The 19,038-nt window shown below is 46.7% G+C and overlaps 1 protein-coding gene across 1 annotated transcript in view; it reads right to left on the bottom strand.

Moving 5' to 3' along the window:
• Positions 1 to 18,582, bottom strand: part of STXBP6 (syntaxin binding protein 6) — a 268,614-nt gene extending 250,032 nt beyond the window's left edge. The window contains exon 1 of the mRNA XM_055130512.1: positions 18,366 to 18,582. The gene's annotated coding sequence lies outside the window, so the exon portion shown is untranslated. The remainder of the gene's footprint in view (positions 1 to 18,365) is intronic.
• Between the last annotated feature and the right edge of the window lie 456 nt (positions 18,583 to 19,038).

Below are 19,038 nucleotides of genomic sequence, written 5' to 3'. Positions count from 1 at the left end.
TGATGGGTTAAGAGAGAAAGGAGGAGGGGGCTGGAGCAATAGCACAGCGGGTAGGGCATTTGCCTTGCACGAGGCCAACCCGGTTTTGATCCCCAGCATCCCATATGGTCCCCCGAGCACCGCCAGGAGTAATTCCTGAGTGCAGAGCCAGGAGGAACCCCTGAGCATCACTGGGTGTGACCAAAAAAGAAAAAAAAGGGGGGGGTAAAGGAAACGAAACCAGACGAACAAGTAAGCCTTCCTCTGTGCAGTCTTTTCAAGTCTCAAAACTTCTCTGCTACTTACTAGTTTTGAGCCAGACAAACAGGTTGTGGGGTCAGTTTTCTACAGATTCAGCTTTTCCACAGCAGCCCAACCTGCGTGAGAGAGGCCTGCTCTGTGGGGTCCCAGAGGCATGCAGGGTGAGAGAGCAAGACTTGGGAGGGTTTGGTCCACTCCTCTAGCCTAGGACCCCCTCATCTTGGCTTAGCGCTGTCCGGAAGCGACTTAACCCAGGAACACTCTTCTCAAGGAGAATACCAAAGCCATCAACCCCCTCTGCCTCAGAGAAAACCAAGGAGTCCTTCTCTTTTAAGGTCAGGAATGAATGACTGGTAAAGAACTCAGCTATATTCTTCTGATCACAATTAATGTGGAAATAGACTTCTCTCCCTAGCATATAGTTTCCCAGAGTGACCGTATTCCCCAACACATCCTTCATGTGGCTGCCTTCATGTGGTTAGATGGGAGCCTGTGGACACAGCGAGGCCTGTGGACACAGAAGACCTGGAAGAACCTCTATACCCATGGGCTCAGGGACCAGGTGTGTGGAGAAGAAAAGGCCCGAGGTCTGACTTAGGGGCTTCTCTCAGAGCCCCGGCAGGCAGAGAAGGCTCCAATCACCTGGAGTCTTCATGAGGACAGTTCACACACCTGATCACCACCCTCAGCTCTGGTCCTTCCGCTAACATAGTTCTCTAGTTCCTTTGCCTCTGGAGGAGAAGTTGGGTGGGGAAGGAGGCTTGGCCTCTGGGCAGGGGAGTCAAGGTAGGTGTAAATTCTCAGAGAGAATGAAAGCAAAGTTCTTCTATTGGGGAGAATGCCCTCCACCGAAACGACCCCTAGGGAACTGTGCAAGTTTACAAGATCATCAGTGGCGTGTCATGCTGAGGTCTCCACTCCCTGCACATTCCATGCCTCCCTGGCAAGCCTCGCATTGTTTTATGGTCACCCCTGGAACAATCTTCTTAGTCACTGGACTGGGTTCTGAGAGGGCTTTTTGCTGTTTCCCAAAACAAGTATACGTTCCAAGGGCATTTGAAGCTAACTAAAAATATCCCAAACAATATACTCAAAGCAATTGCAGAGATACTTTCAGCAATACTTCTGGAACTGGTTTACAGCCATCCAGTGTGATTTCCATAAAAGGTAAACTCATTTGTAGGTTAAGTGCTTTTAAGATTTCAGGTGCTCTCACAACCTTATGGTTAGCCTGGGTCACCTACCCTCTTGTTCCCAAGTCGTTAATGAGTTTCCAACTAAAGGTTCAGGGTTCAAGTTCCACTTTGCCTTCTGTGTTTAAAAGGAGGGGTGCTTTCCAGAAAGGATGTTTGAGGATGCAATTGTTCAGCAGTGACAAGTGATTCCATTCACTATAAATTTGTAGGGTTTTGCCACCTGTTTTTATAGAACTCTCACTGTGTTTTTATAGAACTTTCTTTTGAAAGAAATGAGGAAGGGGACCCTCTGCGCCTAAAGACTTTGATTCCAGAGATCTAACACATTCGGGCATCCAGCGCAGCATCCGATAGCAATGCACTGGGACTGCGAACTGGGCTATAATTCTGTACTGCCGGGGGTGGATTTTTTTCCTCCCCACCCTGTCTTCCTGCATGGAAAGTGGCGGGCTGGTGGCACCCATGTGGCAGGCGCCATCTTCTAGACTCCAAACCCAGAGGTATTCGGTTTTTACTTTTGGGGCTCCCAGGAACTCATGGGAAGGGGGCGTAACCGGCACGCCCTTGGCCCAGATAAATCCGGAGCCTCTGAGCGCAAATCAGACCCTCTGCGCCTAAAGACTTTGAATTCAGAGACTTCTTACAGCAATGCACTGGGACTGTGAGCTGGGCTATGTAATTTCTGGCAGAATTTTCCCTGGACTTTATACAGAAATTCAAAACCGCGCGGACGCGGACTTAAAATTTATAATTGTCAGCAAAGTGAAACGGTTCCTTTTGAACAGGTCTGACTTGGGGGGAAAACTCCAAATAATAACAGTAAGTTTTTGTTGAAATATTGAAGGTTTTTAATGTAGCAGCCACCTCTCTGGACTGTGAACTAAGCAAAAGCCCCACGCTGGCCGACGCGGCATGGCGTACACCATACTATGAGGCGCGGGAAGGCGGATGAGGGGGAAAAAGAAAAAAAAAGGGAAAAGGAAAAAGGAAAACAAAAGAGAGAGTTATGTACTTGTAGCAGTGGGGCTACATATCTCTTCATTTCCAGCAATGGAAAACTAATTTTCAAATGTAGTAGGTCTGTCTCTCTTGAGTGGAAACTCCAACAACTATAGTGAGTTTTGTGTTGAATTATGGAATGTAATCAAGGTAAAGAAAAAATGAAGTGAAATTCATTAGTTATACAGTAGGGGGTAGGGGGTGGGGGCGGGGGGTATACTGGGGTTTTTGGTGGCGGAATATGGGCACTGGTGAAGGGATGGGTGTTTGAATATTGTATAACTGACATATAAACCTGAGAACTTTGTAACTTTCCACATGGTGATTTAATAAAAAGTTAAAAAAAAAAAAAGAAATGAGGAAGATGGTTCAAAGGGCTGGAGCACATGCTCAGCATGAAAAGCCCCAGGTCTGATATCCAGATAACCATATGCACCAGTGGGAATAACCTCCAAGCACCACTAGGTGTGACCCCAAACCAAAAAGAAGTCACACAAACAACATATTAGATAAATAAGCAAGCATTTATGGGAGGGATAGGACAAGAGCTGATAAAGTGCCTATCTTATTTTTGTTTCTTGCCTTTGTTTGTTTTGGAGTACATGCCTAACAGTGCTCAGGACTCACTTCTGGCTCCTCCTTCAGAGATCACTCCTGGCAGGACTTAAGGGACCATGTATGATGCCAGGGATCGGACCTCGTCAACCTCATGCAAGGTAAGCATCTTACCTGTGTTACTACCTCTCCAGAAAGCCTGTCTTGCAAGTAGCCACGTGTTCAAATGTCAGTGTCTTCTGGGTGCCAAGTGTAATCTCTGATGCTGCAAACATTTCCCAGCTGCCCCACAGCCAGTTGCAAGTAAGCACCACCAAGGGGTCCAACCCTGCTGCAAGCTCCACAGCTTACAAACTGTGCCAGCTCTGTGGGCAGGAAGGTTGACTCCCAGCGAGCACAAGTGTGAGCACCACAGTGACCTTTGGCAAGAACAGGAACAAGGGCAGCAACTGCAAGAATACAAGCCGCTGGGAGCAACTCTGCCAAGAGAGCAAGTCCGGCAACCCGAAGCACAAGCCCTGGCGAGCTCCGCAGGTAGACACGGGGGTGCCAATACCACAGTCGGGTGTGTGTGCACCCCTAGACATCACCGCAACAACATCAACAGCAAGGGGCCAAGGGAGATGGGAATTAAATAAAAAATTTAAAACTCGGAAAAGATTTTAGAAAAAGACTTTTGAAGACGGAAAAATGAATGGGAGGGACCCCAGAGAGAGCTCCAAGGGCGAAAGCACGTGCCTCGTGTGGAGGAGCTGGATCCCACCAGGCAGGCACCACCGGAAGTAACCCCCAGCACCAGCCTGAGAGGAACCCTGAGCACAGCTGGGCGCGGCCCAGCTCACCTGCTCCCCAAATAGAAAAGAGAAGAGGGGAAGGTAGGAGAGGGAAATGAAGGAGGAGAGGGGAGGGGAGAAGAGAATGAGGGAGGGGAAGAGAGAGGGGAGAGAAAAGGTCAAGAGATTTTCACTGGATTGGGGGCTGGAGCAATAGCACAGCGGGGAGGGCATTTGCTTTGCTCGCGGCCGACCCGGGTTCGATTCCCAGCATCCCATATGGTGCTTGAAAAAAAAAAGAGAGAGAGATTTTCACTGGATCATCATACAAGAGGATATCCAAATGTCAACATATGCAAAGGGGACACTAACCTTCAAGTGGTGTAAATAAAAATATAAATTAGAACCATATTGAGAGACCTCTATCTTAGCATCGCCCAAAATTAAAATGATTAAAAGGAAAGTGTCTGCCATAGAGACACGCTGGGTGGGGTGGGGGAGCAGAGTGGGGAGGGGGTGCGGGAGGGAAACTGGAGATACTGGTCCTGAGAAATGAAAACTGGTGGAGAGATGGGTGCTGGAACATTGTCTGACTGGAACCCACCAATCATGATAACAGCCTTGTAAATATGTACCCCACTGTGATTCAATAAAAATAAATAAATAAAATAACTTATCAAAATAATATTTGCATTCACATTCACCCATTCACACCTGACAGGAATATAAAATGATCATTTTGGAAATGACCATTCCAGAAATGACCATTCCGGAAAGTCATACCAATTAAAGCTGAATGTAGGCCCACAAGAGGTCCCAGCAACGCTATCCACTTATGGAAATGCCCACCTATGTGACCCACATAGTCATGAACGAACCTGGAAGCAAAGAGCCTCAAACTAGAAATGATTCCAATGTGTATCCTCAATAACTGGGGCCTTTCATATAAAGGAATACAATGCAGGCACAGCTGCACGTACAAAGTGGGTCACTCACAATACTGCATCAGCCATAAAAGAGTACACATGTCTACGTGCCTTCAGTAAACGAGAAAAAAGTGAACGATGGTGTGTGAAGTCAGAGACAGGGAGGAGGAAATAATTAAAAGTGGGGAGAATTTAGGATGCCAGTGACTACTGATCTGGGTTCGGATTAAATAGGTGTGTTCATAGAATAGAAATTCACTAACCTCGACCCAGGTAATTAATGCTTGCTTCTATTGGTATGCTAAACTTACTTTAAAAGTATTTAGGGACAGAACAGGCAGATGCTTGCCTTGCACATGGCTGACCTGAGTTCAATTGATCCCTGGGACCCTATATGGTCCCCCCAAGACCTGCCAGGAGCAACCCATGAGTGCAGAGCCAGGAGTAAACTCTGAGCACCACCATGTGTGGGCCAAAGTACCAATAAATCAATTCAGTTAAACTGAAAATCTTTGTTTTTCAAGTCAAGCCCTACAGATGCTTCTTCCGTGCAAAGCCAAACAAGGTGAACCGGTGTGACAGTCCAGTGACATAAATGTATTCAGTAAGTGTCCAGTATAAAGAGCAAGAGACACCAGGTCATGCTCCTTTGCTCATGCCAGCTTTCACTGCCACCTGGGAGCCTGTGATTCTGGGGGATTTTGTGATTCTGGTTCTCCAGGCCTCACCTTTCTCCCACCTCAGAAACACCCAGGTCATTAGGACATTCAAGTGAGCTACAACAAGCACTTTGTTTGCCATACATCTGACTTTCAGTATGGGTTTTTAAGTCACTATCACATCTCATGGCAGATGATCTTGGCAAGCAGGGAGAACAGGAGGGAACTTGCAGAGATTTTGAGGCACTTGGGGGTAATTTTTTAAGAGCTTTGGATGACCACAGCATAGGTTCATTATGAAATGTCATTTCACTTTAGCAGGAGATATTAGACTTCCCATTCTCAAAGCTGTATCACTGAGTGCCACTCTGTAATGAGTTTTCTATCATAAATAAACACTTTGAAACTCCCATCTGGAAATGAAACACTTCATTCTGAAGGCACACATTTCTTTCTTTTTTTTTTTAACTCTTCCTTACACTCTCATTTGGTCTCTAGTTTCTATCTTTTCGCAACTTCCAGTTTTTTTTCTTTTTTAAAATTTTTTATTAGTGAATCACTGTGGGGTAGTTACATATTTACAAACTTTCGTACTTGTATTTCAGTCATACAATGATCGAGTACCCATCCCTCTATCAGTGCTCATTCTCCACCACCAGTGGTCCCAGTATCCCTCCCAGCACCCCCACACTTCCCCCCTCACCCCACCCCACCCCGCTTCTGTGACAGGGCATTCCCTTTTATTCTCTCTTTCCTTTTGGGTGTTGTAGTTTGCACTAGAGGCATTGAGTGGCCATTGTGTTAGATCTATAGTCTACAGTCGGTTCACATCTCCCAACCAGAGCTGGTCCTCTAAATACCCTTTACTTGGTGTTCCCTTCTCTATTTGAGCTGCCTTTTCCCCCAGCATTTTCCAAGCCGGTCTCAAACTTCCAGTTTCTTAGCATGCAGCTCTCTAGATGTCTGTCTCTGTGTCCCAGGTTAGGACTAGTGAAGCCTAATGAGGAAGAACAGTGTTGAAATAGCAGTCGTGGCCTCCCCATACTCAGGACTCCCTCACAAATCTGGCTCATGAACTAGCTGCCTCTCTAAGACTAGAAACTTGTAGAAATGCAAAATTTGGAGCTGGAATGATAGTACCGTATACAGGGCACTTGGCCTTGCATGCAACAGATCATGTTCAATCTCAGGCACCCTATCTGCTCCCCTGAGCCCTGCCAGGAGTGATCATCCCTGAGTTCAGCAGAGACAGGAAGAGAAGAGAAAACCTGAGCATGAGAAGAGAAAACCAATATTTATTTAAGAGTCAACAAAGCACAAAGAAAGAAGTGACAAACGCAGTGAATGGGAGCACTGTGATGGGAGAATAAACCTCAGCTCCCTGTGGCAAGGCAGAAAGGACAAACCATGGTTATCCTACAGAGCACCTCTGGGGGCGGCCAAACAAACAAACAAATATAGAAATGCAAAATTCCTAGGCCTGTGCTGATTCCCATATGCTAAAGTTGAGACGTTCACTCTGACCTTGGTTACAGGGTGGCCACCAGAAAAACTCAGAGGCCCAGGACTGGAGATTCCAACCTTTCAAAAGAGCCCTCTATGAAAAGTCCACCCAAGGAATATGGGTCCATGTAATTGAGCCCAGGGGCCATCCTGTTATCTTCTTTTCCCAACTCTGTTGTATTTTTTGCATTTTCATTTAGGGACCATACCTGCCAGTACTTGGGGTTGCTCCCAGCAGTGCTAAGATGACCACCACCTCCAACATGCAAAACTTGAACTCAGACCATTGAGCACTTTCAATAGCCCTCCAGGGTTACAATTTGTGGAACCTGGGAATGTGCAAAGAACAGGGAAGGTGGACAGAAGGGACACTGGAAAGGTGTGCCTAGTCTTCTTATTCTGAAACACTTGGGAAAATCAGGTGGAAGGAGAGAAGGGTAACATCTGAGCACTGACACTAAGCTCAGATGCTGAGCATCTGCGACAGATGCTAAGCCCAGAATATAGCTGGTGGCAGATACAGATACTCAGTGCAGCCTGAGCAGCACTGCCTCACCTTCCATCTCTGCTGCAGGCAGAGTCACACAACCTTTCTGTGTCTCCATTGTGTTCACTGTAAAGCAGGGAAAAATAACTCCCCACCTCCGAGTCATAAGGATAAAAGGAACGGGGTTTGCCAGTGGCTTAAGATCCTGTGCACTATGTTAGCACATAATCACCTCCAGGGAAATGTTAATACAAATAATAGACTGATGGAAAAATTAACAGATGAGACAGTGGCGGGGGTGTGTGCTGGGGTGAGGGAAGGTCGAAGGAGAAAGCAGGTGTGCAGTTCAATGTATTTTTATTGATTTGCTCCTCTCTGCCAGACCAGCCAAGCTCCGGAACCCAGAATAAAGACTCCTGCCTAGGGAGTTCAGTATGGTGGGCTTTATGAGGGAACACGCATAAACAAGGACTATGAGTTCAGGATTGATTTCCCCGTTCTATGCTTAAAAAACAATCAACCACAAGAATGACCGGAAGGTACATGAGTGCAGGGTTGACAATATATAACAACTTTCAGAAAAGGACCTGATTAAAAAGGAAAAGTCTCCTTGTGCAGTAGGTGAAACCGGAAGAAAAAAGCCATGTTATCAGCATTGAACTTTCTTTGGAGGGTTGTGGAGGAGGTTAGGGTGGGGAGAGGCAGTGGCATCCAAGCAGGGCCACTCCCAGTGAGACTCCATCCACTGGACCATTCGAGGTTGAATTCGAGGGCCCAAGAGCTGCTAAGCCCAGCGGTGGTGTTCAGGGCCCTCCAGTGTTAGAGCCAGTGAAGCTGAGGAAGCCCTGTGGTACCAGGGATGGATTCTAGGCCTGTGTGGGCCCTAAGCCCTAAGTCCCATGCTTATAAGTGGTTGGATTTGTTTTGTTTTGTTTTGTTTTTTCTTTTTGGGTCACACCCGGAGATGCACAGAGGTTCCTCCTGGCTCTGCACTCAGAAATTACTCCTGGCGGTGCTTAGGGGACCATATGGGATGCTGGGAATCGAACCCGGGTCAGCCACGTGCATTCAAACGCTTACCCGCTGTGCTATCACTCCAGCCTCCTTCACTATGGCTATGACTCCATTTTAAAAGAACTTCAGGAACATTCTGCTTTCTTACACCCAGCCCTCTCTCAGCCGCAGGGCAGCCTCCTTATTGTTTGTTAATGACAGGGTGGATCAAATTCTTCAGCAAGAATAGCACTAACTTCTCAACCTCAAGATACTGCTGGCTTTCACTTTCAACCGGAAGAGGCAACACATTCCAACAAACTCTCAAGAACAAAACAGGTGGCTTAGAGAGAACTTCCGGGGGCCAGGCTCAGCAGGGATTATGGGAAGTGTTGAGGTAAGCAGATCTTTTCACTTCCAAACTACACCCCATCCGCCTCAAGGAAACCAGGGAGTGACCGGGAGGCCTAGCGCCTGAGGCTTCAATAGCTCACCCTCACTCCATCTCTGATGCAACAGCAGGTGAAGTGCTCAGTCCTGGCCCCTGGCCCGTGAACAACCACATTCTCCTCAGAGTCTCCTGCCAATCCACCAAGCAGTACAAGAAGGTGGAGGAACAGGGCCTCGGGGTGAAATTACGGTTCTTAGAAAAGCAATGGATTTCAGACTGCGTGAAAATGAGATACTTCTTTGATTTACCACACCACACTTTTATTAAAAATCTTGTTAAAAAAATTGTTTGGGATGTATATTGCTACTCGAGATGAAAGTGAAAAGGAAAAGAGATCCTTCAACTTAATTGGAGTCTAGCACAACCTCTTATTTCCTCTTGTGTCAGGTAATGATAAAGGGATGAATAAAACCTAAGTAAACAAACCACTGCTTGTGTCATGCTGAGCACAAAATTCCCTAAGTAAGCTCTGTGCCATGCAGCATGCACTCGCCAAAGGTCCAGCATCTTGGATGCTCAAAGTGCCCTCCTGTGGCCTGTTCATTTCAGCCTCACCCAGTGGGGCCCGCAGAGCACCTTACATCTCCCAAACTGTATCACTGTCACTGTATCACTGTCATCCCGTTGCTCATCGATTTGCTCGAGTGGGCACCAGTAACGTCTCCATTGTGAGACTTGTTTTTGGCATATCAAACATGCTACAGGTAGCTTGCCAGGCTCTGCCATGCAGGTGAGATACTCTCAGTAGCTTGCTGGGCTCTCTGAGCGGAACAGAGGAATTGAACCCGGCTCAGCCACATACAAGGCCTTACCTGCTGTGCAATCACTCTAGCACAAACTGTAGTGGAAGAAAATGAGGCATGGGAAAGGCACGGGTTCCAAGAAGGAGAATCATGGTCAGTGGAAGGATTTGGTTCCTACAACTTCCATTCAGTCATTGCCAAGAATCCAGAAACAGCCCCACAGTGAACCATTACATGGAAGAACAAATGAGATACACAGATTTTCTGAAGTCAACACGAAGCAATGATTTCCAACTGCATCCATACAATATCCCACTCTTGGTATTCAAGACAATCTCCAATCGAGATTTTAGCTCACTTTATTTCCTCTCACCTTCCTAAGAGAGATAGCGTGACAGGTGAGGTCAGAAGGCCAGAGGGGTAGAAACCACCACATCAAGCTATCATAACACTAACCCAGAAGAACAGGAATAACCTTTTGGTCCAAAAGAAACAAACTTGAGGGCTGGAGAGATACTACAGTAGCTAAAGTGCTTGCCTTGCATGTGTTTTGATATGTGGCACCACATAGCATTTCCAGGATTCCATGAGGAATGATTCCTAAAAGCCCTGATCAACAGCCACAAATTAAAAAAAAAAAAAAAAAAAAAACAACTTTAAAATCCAACTTGATAAACGCAAGTTAATGACCCAACGTCTTGACTATATTTTATAGAGTAGCACTGTGTCTTTACCAAAACTATGGCAATGTGAAACCGACTAAGCAAAATAAAATTGTTTTGACGATTAAAATTCATAGTCTTATCTCCAAGGACCACTCCTACAAATCAAATCCTCCCTGATCCTGGCATTCGTCCATTTATTTTTTTTTTCTTTCCTCATAAGCATAAATTTCCCAGACCTACAGGAAGAAGGCAAGTTAGATACTTTTCTCTGAACTAACTCCTATCCTGACCTTAGGGAGAAGAGATGGTGATTAAGAAGTTCTATTTAATTGGTCAAACTCTGGAGTCCACATTCTGTTCTGTCTCTCTTCAGAGCCTCTTACCCATCCTATATAGGCCTTTACTGAGTGGTCCACGGGCCCCTATGACATCCACACCAGGAGGGGTTTGTTAGACTCAGAAGCCCCAGCCCAGACCTACTGAATCACAATCGGCACTTTAATAAGATCCCCAGGTACTTCCTGTATGTGCCTGAGAAACAAAAAGCTAAAGAAAAAGCAGGAAAAAAAGGGGGGACTGGGCCAGTGTTGAGGGATACAGTAGCCTCAGCTCCAGGGACATTCAAGCTAATTTAGCACCAGAGTCTTGCACCTAAGACCGTGCTTGAGTAACGTCACAAAGTACATGAACCCTGCTTGACCACTGTTGCTGTGTTCTTTTAAAGGCAGTCGACAAAAGTTTCACCAATAAATCAGGAAGATGACACTAAACCACAGAGTCATCTCCAGGGTGATGCTCAACCCAAGCTGCCCAGTCAGCATTGCCTACGGCCCGGCAGGGACGCCCAAATCTGAAGCGAGTCTCCAGTAGGAAGTTCAAAAACACTTTCTCTCTGAAGATCACTAGGCTTTTGCTGTGAAAACAATCCCACTCACTCAGGTACAGCTTGGAATAAAATCCTGGTCATTCAGGGAAAGGACTTTCAGATGAAAGGCTAATAGGATGATCTGAGAAGAAACAATGACAGACAAAAGGAAATGAATTATCTAGAAGGTGTCTCCCAAGAGCAGAAAAGTCAAATCTGAATTGACACCTTCATCCTAGATCTCTCACCAGTTTACTTTCTTACTATACTCCATTCCCTAGACACAGTAGTCCATTGGTTGTTGGGACAACCACCCGCAATGCTAGGAGGTACTTGGAGGACCTTGCAAGATAAAGATCCAATCTGGGGCTCCTGTATGCACTTTGAGTCATCTCCCTAGTCTTTTTATTGTTTTTAATTAAGATATAATTTACATACCACAAAAGTCACCCTTTCTATTACTGTATAATTCAGAGGTTTTGAGTCTATTCTGGGTTGTATAATCAATACTACTATCTAATTCCAGAATAAATTTTCAAAAACTTTATAAAAATTGTATTGATTTACCACTGGTTTATAGGAAGTATAATTACCATCTGAGTTTCAAAATATTTTCATCCCCCTCACCCTCCGAAAGAAAACCCACACCAAATACGTCACCCCTTTACATTACATTTTGTTTGTACTTTCTTCAATTGGGACCGGAGCACAGCGGGTAAAGCATTTGCCTTGCATGAGGCTGACCCGGGTTCGATTCCTCCATTCCGCTCAGAGAGCCTGGCAAAGCCTACCGAGAGTATCCCGCCCGCACGGCAGAGCCTGGCAAGCTACCTGTGGCATATTTGATATGCCAAAAACAGTAACAAGTCTCACAATGGAGACGTTACTGGTGCCCGCTCGAGCAAATTGATGAACTGCTAAGACAGTGCTACAGTGCTACTTTCTTCAGTTGGTAGGGAGCAGGCTGTTTCCACTTTGGGGCTACTGTGAATAAAGTCAACATGAACAGTTATGTGCAAGTACTTAGCAGGAACACATTTTCTATTTTCTTGGATCTATGCCTAGGAGTGGAATTGGTCATGATGTATCTCTATGGTACAGTTAACACTCAGAGTAACTACATGTTTTCCAAAACGGCGGAGCTATTCTACAGCATTCCCACCAGTAGTAGGATTGACTAGTGTTTCAGTAACTTTACATTCTCCTCAACCCTCAGTATTATGTGGTTTTGAACATAGACACCCCGGGAAGTCTAAAGTATTCCCTCATTGTGGTTTCCATGTGTATTTCCCTAATGCTACTGAGAATCTTTCCATGTATTTGTTGATGGTCATTTGTATATCTCTTTGAAGAAATAATGATTTAATTCATTTGGGGTCACCCCATGGCCCTTTGTGGGGGTGTGCTGGAATCAAACTCATGGCCTCCTGCTCCCCTGCTGAACTATATCCCCAGCCCCTTCACCATTTTTGAATGTTTATTTGCCTATATTATAGGTAATATAGTAATTACCTATAGAGTTCATTCATCAATTGACATCCAAATTTATCTTTCTTCTTGCTCTTATTAAAACTCTAATGAAGATCCCTCTTTCAGGGAAACTTTTCCCCAAATATCCAATAATTTCCAACTGGACCCACATTTTAATTAATCCCTCCTTACCTGAAACACTACTTAGAGCAGTGGGTTTTAACAGCCCTCCCCCCCATGCACACACAATATAAGTAGTAACCATATTTTCTACTAGGATAAGAAAGCCAAATATGTATTGTTGTAGAATGCCATCAATTGGAAATCCCTCTATTAAAATGCTAGGTTACAAAAAAAGAAAACAAAAATGTTACTGAATGTCTCTTGAAATAGCTAGATAAAATTTTCATTCTACAGTGTTTAATTTCAATAACACACAAAAAAATACATTTTTAAAAAATTTCTGTTTAGTGATCCCCAGAATATTTCTCCTGTTTTCACTGGTCCATAGATTAAAAAACAAACAAACAAACAAACAAACAAAAACAGTTTGCAAACCTCTCTTCTTAAGTCTTAGAAAAACTTTTCCTTCTTCTCTGCCCCATGCTATCTTTAGCAAGAGGGTTGTGCCTCTGATCCCATTAACCCACCACTACCTCTTTGGGTTCTCTAGAATCCATGTGCTACAATCAGGGAATTTACAGAATCAAGAAGACACTAACAGTCAGTTCCTTGTCCCCTGCCACAAATTTACTGTGCTTTACATTGCACTCAGTTCCTTTCATATATGACCTGAAAGTTGCTGAAAAACAGCACAGGTACAAGTCTTCATACCCCTACTCCTTTACACCAGCTTAAAATACCCCTTCTTCACCATACAGAAGAGCTGCCTATGAGTTACAACATTTTTAGAGCCTGTCCATGGTGACTTTCTTAGCCATCACACAGAACATAGTTTGACTCTTTCTGAAATTAAAAATAGTAATTACCTATAGAGTTCATTCATCAAATGATATCCAAATTTAATGAATGTCCCACTATAATAGGGATCTACTAGACAAGAACATTCCACTGTGGATCCTTGAAATAACATGTTAGAATTGCTGTTCATTCAGTCCTGGAGGTCAAGGAGATTGCACACAGAACCTCAACAAAATAAGTTCTGTGTCCCGGAAAACATTTAATTGAACAAATATAATCAAGGTTTTGTGTTCACCTTGTAAACTATAGTATTTCACAGTACATGAGCTGAGATACCCTAAGGGATAGGAAAAATAATAGCAGTGCTTCCAAATTGATTTGCCCTTTACAAGAGCACACCTATTAACATCCACCCCACAGCATTCTTCTGAGATACTCTGGAAACTGCTGGGGTAATTCAATTGCTACTCAATTCTATCAGCTGGAAAGCACTGAATAGTAACCATATTTCCTACTGGGGTAAGAAAGCCAAATGTGTTTTGTTTTCGGATACCATCAATTGGAAATCCCTCTATTGCCATACTAGGTTACAGAAAAAAAGAAACAGAAACCATACATTAACTGTGTCCACAATTAAGATCCCTCTGGATTTCTGCAAGTGGGAAATTATGGCGCAGTGGATCAGCTGTATCTTCCTTCAAATTGAACTATAGCGGACTCATCTAACATTCAGTTTAACACCACCCTCTCAGGAGATTGAGGAAAAGCTGCATCCAGAATGGGCCATGCCTCTCTCTGTTTCAGTAACAGAGCCCGATGACCAAAGGGAAAATGAAATAGCATAATTTCTGACAACCGATGCCCAATGGAGCAAAGATGCCACATGAGGTGCTGAGAAAAGAGAAGAGGCTCTTGGAGCTAAGAGGCTCCCGCCCCCCACCACCCTAAAAGATCTTCACAACAAAAAATTGAGGTAACACTCAAAATCTAAACACCGAATTATAGGAAAGTCTTTTAAAATAGAAACATTCCCTTCTCATTTAGGAGTCAAGTAAGAGACACCATTCAAATGAGTTAGTGAATCTTGAGGATTTGGGACCGGAAGGTTATTTCTTCCACTCAAAGTGCTGATTACCATCAGGAAGACACGCATGGGCCTGGCAGCTTATCTACTGAAACACTAAGTGTTCCACTTGAGTTTTTGAATAGGTTTCTGATTGACTGGTAGGTTTCCCTAGTGCTAATCATTTTCAAATGAAAACAAAGCACAAATGCGAAGCTAAGATATAGCTCAATGGTCAGCTGGGATCCCAGAAGGCAGATCAACACCAACACTAACTCAAGTACTGCCCTTCTCTGGTACTTAGTCCACTTGGGTGCTACCTGAACCTTCTTCCTCCCTGAAGGTGCCGTCTTAGGAAAGCCCCTAACTCACACAAAGCAGTTCAACCTCAAGGCCACCACAAGGTTCTCAGGGCAGGACCAGAGCCAAGAAGGAAAAGAGATTTTAAATTTGACTTGTGCCCAAATAGTGCTAGATGATCAGTTATGTTCAGGAAGACCCAATTCTGCACTGCTGACCCCAAAACAGGTCCTCCCAGCTGCAGTCAGAGAGACCCTCTCAGTCAGTGCCAATGCTACCATTCTCCAAGAGAAGAAGGCCTGGACTGAATCTAGCCACCTCGGCCACCTGCCACAGGCCACAGATCAGCGAAAGTAGCTCAGACGGAGAAAATACTACACTATAAATTTTATGGAACCTGCTCATAAGCGGCTCAACCTGTTTTTCAATCATCAGGCTCAAGTTGCCGGAAGTTTGTGTCACCTCCTCTCTACAACAACTTCGATCTCTGAAAAATAAAGGAAACAGAGTGGCTATTGGAATAATCAACATCAGGGTCTCCTTTCTCATTTCACCCAAGAGTGACCTGGAAATCAGAGATCAACTATTTAATAGTATGAAAAGAAAGGGAAATCCTATCATTAGGTAGCCACAAATTTCTTTTGAAGAACAATCAGAATTAAGACCAGACTATATTATAAGACTATATTAAGACTATATTAAGACCAGACTTATATTATAAGACTATATTAACTAGCATCGGTTTTAGACATACAAAATGCTTTGACCACATTCTTACACTTGAGAAATTAAAATGACAGCATTCCATGGAGCCGAGGCCGACCTGAGTTTAATTCCTGACACCCCATATGGTCCTCTCAGCGCTGCCAGGAGTGATTCCTGAGCACAGAGCCAGAAGTAAGCCCTGAGTTTACTGCCTGGTGTGGCCCCAAAATTAATAACAGATTTGGGAATAAACCCCACCTCTCTTAATCTCTCACCTCCTAAACCAGAGAGTCCATAGGTGTAGTTCCTAACCAAGCTGTAAATTTTTGCCATACCCTCTCCTCCACTGCCAGAGAACCTGACACCCACACAGGGTATCAGCTGGGTTGAACAACCCTTCAGGTAAGAAAAACAAAATTTCTGATGCTCAAAATTGAGAATCTCTGCCCTAGCATCTGGACGCTGCAGTAATAGGCTTGAAGAGAGTAAGCAGCAGGATCAAGAACCTGATAAAGTCCCATATTTGCTGAGGGAGAGATACTCTTCCTATACTATGAGGGAGAGATACTCTCCCTATACTAGCCTCTGATCACTCCAGACCTTAAATCAGAGACTCACTTCACTTAGGAGGGAATAAGTCCTTTCTTCAAGGTCACTGTTAGAGGCCTATCAGAGAGCAGTCCAGGGTGGACTGACCCCCTCCACCGTGGCTCTCAAACTGGGTTGTTGCTGACAAGCAAATTCTTGGGCCTAGGACTCTGAGCACCCATTCACCACACCCAGTGGTCTCCCTGCAGCTTTCTTTAGATAAATATGAAGGCTGGAGCCTTACCCCATAAAAGATTGGTTTAAGGGAAAGAAAACAAAGAGTGACTTCCAAAGCTCTAAACTAAAACCTCTTGAAGAGTGGGTGGAGGGGAGAAGGCTCAGGTGTCTTGTTAAAAGATGCTCAGGGGACCATCTGCAATGCCAGGGATCTAACCTGGGAGAGCCACCTTCAAGGCAGGCATCTCATCCCTTGTATTTTCTCTCCAGCCCAGGAATTAGCCATGTTTATTTGAAAGAAAGAAAGAAAGAAAGAAAGAAAGAAAGAAAGAAAGAAAGAAAGAAAGAAAGAAAGAAAGAAAGAAAGAAAGAAAGAAAGAAAGAAAGAAAGAAAGAAAGAAAGAACACAGTCACAATAAGAGATGAATGGGTCTTTAGAGTTTCAAAACACTTCATTTCCAGGATCTCACCCAAGTCTGACAACAACCCTGCAAAGGGAGGAGAGAGGTTCCCCACTTTGAGAAGAGAAAACTAAGGTTCAGAGAGGCCAGAAATCTATCTATGGACACAGCCATCCCTTGGAAAGCTGAAACTTGATCGTGGGTCTGTCTCACTCTAGAACCCGAGGACACCATGCGATTTCCACATCTGGGCATCTGGCCCGAGGAAAAAGACCAAGAGAAAAACATGCCGCAGGAACAGGCAACCCCAAAAGCCTTGGCATTTGAGCAGTGTGTGGGTGCCCCTTTAAGAGGTTAACACACAAACCCAACAGCCAAGGTGTTCAGCCAAAAATGAAAAAAAGAAAAAAAAAAGAAAAAGGGAAAGAGCGAGCGAGCAAGCGATAGAGGCATATTTCGAGCCTGCATAATCACTTCTGGAACAATTCCCACTAGCAGCCTCGGAGGCGAACAGCGGCGCACTGCCGGGCTGAAGTTCCTCCACCACCACCCCTCTCCCCACCCTCCCCAGGGTTATGACAGCGCAGCTCTGACTTGTGTGTAGGCAAACCTCCAAAACTCAAAACAAGAAGTGAAAAAAAGTGAGCCCAGAAGAAATTGGGCAGCATCCTGCACCTCCTTGCAACTTGCCCAACGCGGGTTCTAGGGAGAGCTGTGCCCGCCTCACGCACCACTAATATCCCGGGAGAAGGTGGGATGAGGCGACTTTCTGGGGGGTCCCGCCGCCCCTCCCAGCTGCTGGCGAAGAGTGACAGAAAGGTTGGAAAGGATCTTTCAGAAGTTCTGGGGCTGCGGCCAGGCCTGCCCCGACCCTGGCACCCTCCCGAAAGGCACAGGCTCTGCTCGCAAACTCGCCCCACGGCCCTTCCCTCCAAACCCCGTCCCCCGTTCAGATGATGGGGCGCTGTGGCCCCGAGTTAAGGTACGGGGAAACCCCACCCCTCGAATCCTGCCTCGCTGCCCGTGGCGCGCGCCAGGAGCGCTCCCTGGTCCCTGGAGCCCTCGCCCTTGGCCACGTCTGAGGTCGGGGAGGGGCGCTGCCCGCCCAGCAAGCCGGACGCAGGGAGCCGAGCCCCGCGGGAGCGCCCAGCCCCGTTCCGGGCAGGGGTAGTTTTCCTAGAAGAGGCCAGAGAAGAGAAAATCGGGGCGATCCCCGAATTTCGGCTGCGGGGTAGCGGGCAGAGCTCGGCCCAGGGGCGAAGCACCCCGCTCAGCTCCTCCAAACGTGGGGCCTCAGAACGACCCCCCTGGGGGGACCCTTCCTAACAGAGGGGAGCGGGAGGGAAGAAGGGGTCCATCGGCAACTTTCTCGGAGGAAACTGCTCCGCTCCGCAGCTTGCTGATGTTGGGGGTACCGCGTTTGGGAAGAAATAAGGACCCTCGTCCCTCTCCACGCTCAGAAAATAAACGCAGCTGCGCCGGAGCGCGCAGCCCGTTCTCCCGCCAACTTGAAAAAGCATCTCCCGGCGCCTCCTCCGGCCCCGGAGCGCGGTCCTGGTCCCGGCTTCCCGCAGCCGGGGGATCAGGCGCGGGGCGCCCACATCGCCGCAGCCCTCGCACCCGCATCACCCTCCCCCGGCCTGGCCTCGGCTGCACCCTCGCGGCTCCCCACGCCCGGGCCCTACCTCGTCACGCAGTTCTGGCCCGGGCAGTGCCAGTGCGCGGCACGCGTCCCAGGCGGTGAGGCTCCTCCCCGGGGGCTGCCCCACGCCGGGCTCCGGACCCGGCTCACTGGATCCCGGGTGCTGCCTCCCGCCGCCCCGCGGCGCGCGAAGACCAAGAGGTGTGTGGGGGGGGTAGTAGCGAGGGGGAGGGGGGAACTCTCGGCAACTCCAACTCAGAGCGCCCGAGCTCCAGCTGCAGCCGCGCGCCCGTCAGCCGCGGTTTTGCGAGCGCCTGCGAAGCAAACCTGCCCCCGCGGCCGCCTCTGAGCATGCCCAGTGCCGCCGGGGGCGAGCCCGAGCGCCCTGACCTGGGGCACAGAGCTGCAACTGGGGGCCGGGGAACCGCCCCAGGCGCGCTATCGCTGGGGCCTCGGGTCTCGGGGGACCAGGGCTGGGGTCGGGGTGGGGAGGGGGACCGCCCCGCAGCCCAGGGCTCGGGACAAACTCTGCGGAGGGCAATGCAAATTTCATTGGAAGTTTGTGGGCTGCAAAGGTGAGCAGCTGTGGTAGAAATCTGCAAGACGGTGTTGGGGAGGGTTGGGACGCGTTTCTCCTGCGGGAGAGAATAAGTGGCTTGGACAGATGAGTTTCTTTTTCTTTTTCTTTCTTTCTTTCTTTCTTTTCTTTTTGGATC

This window comes from Sorex araneus, chromosome 3 (genome assembly GCF_027595985.1).
Source record: "Sorex araneus isolate mSorAra2 chromosome 3, mSorAra2.pri, whole genome shotgun sequence".
Taxonomy (NCBI): domain Eukaryota; kingdom Metazoa; phylum Chordata; class Mammalia; order Eulipotyphla; family Soricidae; genus Sorex; species Sorex araneus.
This window is presented reverse-complemented; position numbering and strand designations above follow the sequence as displayed.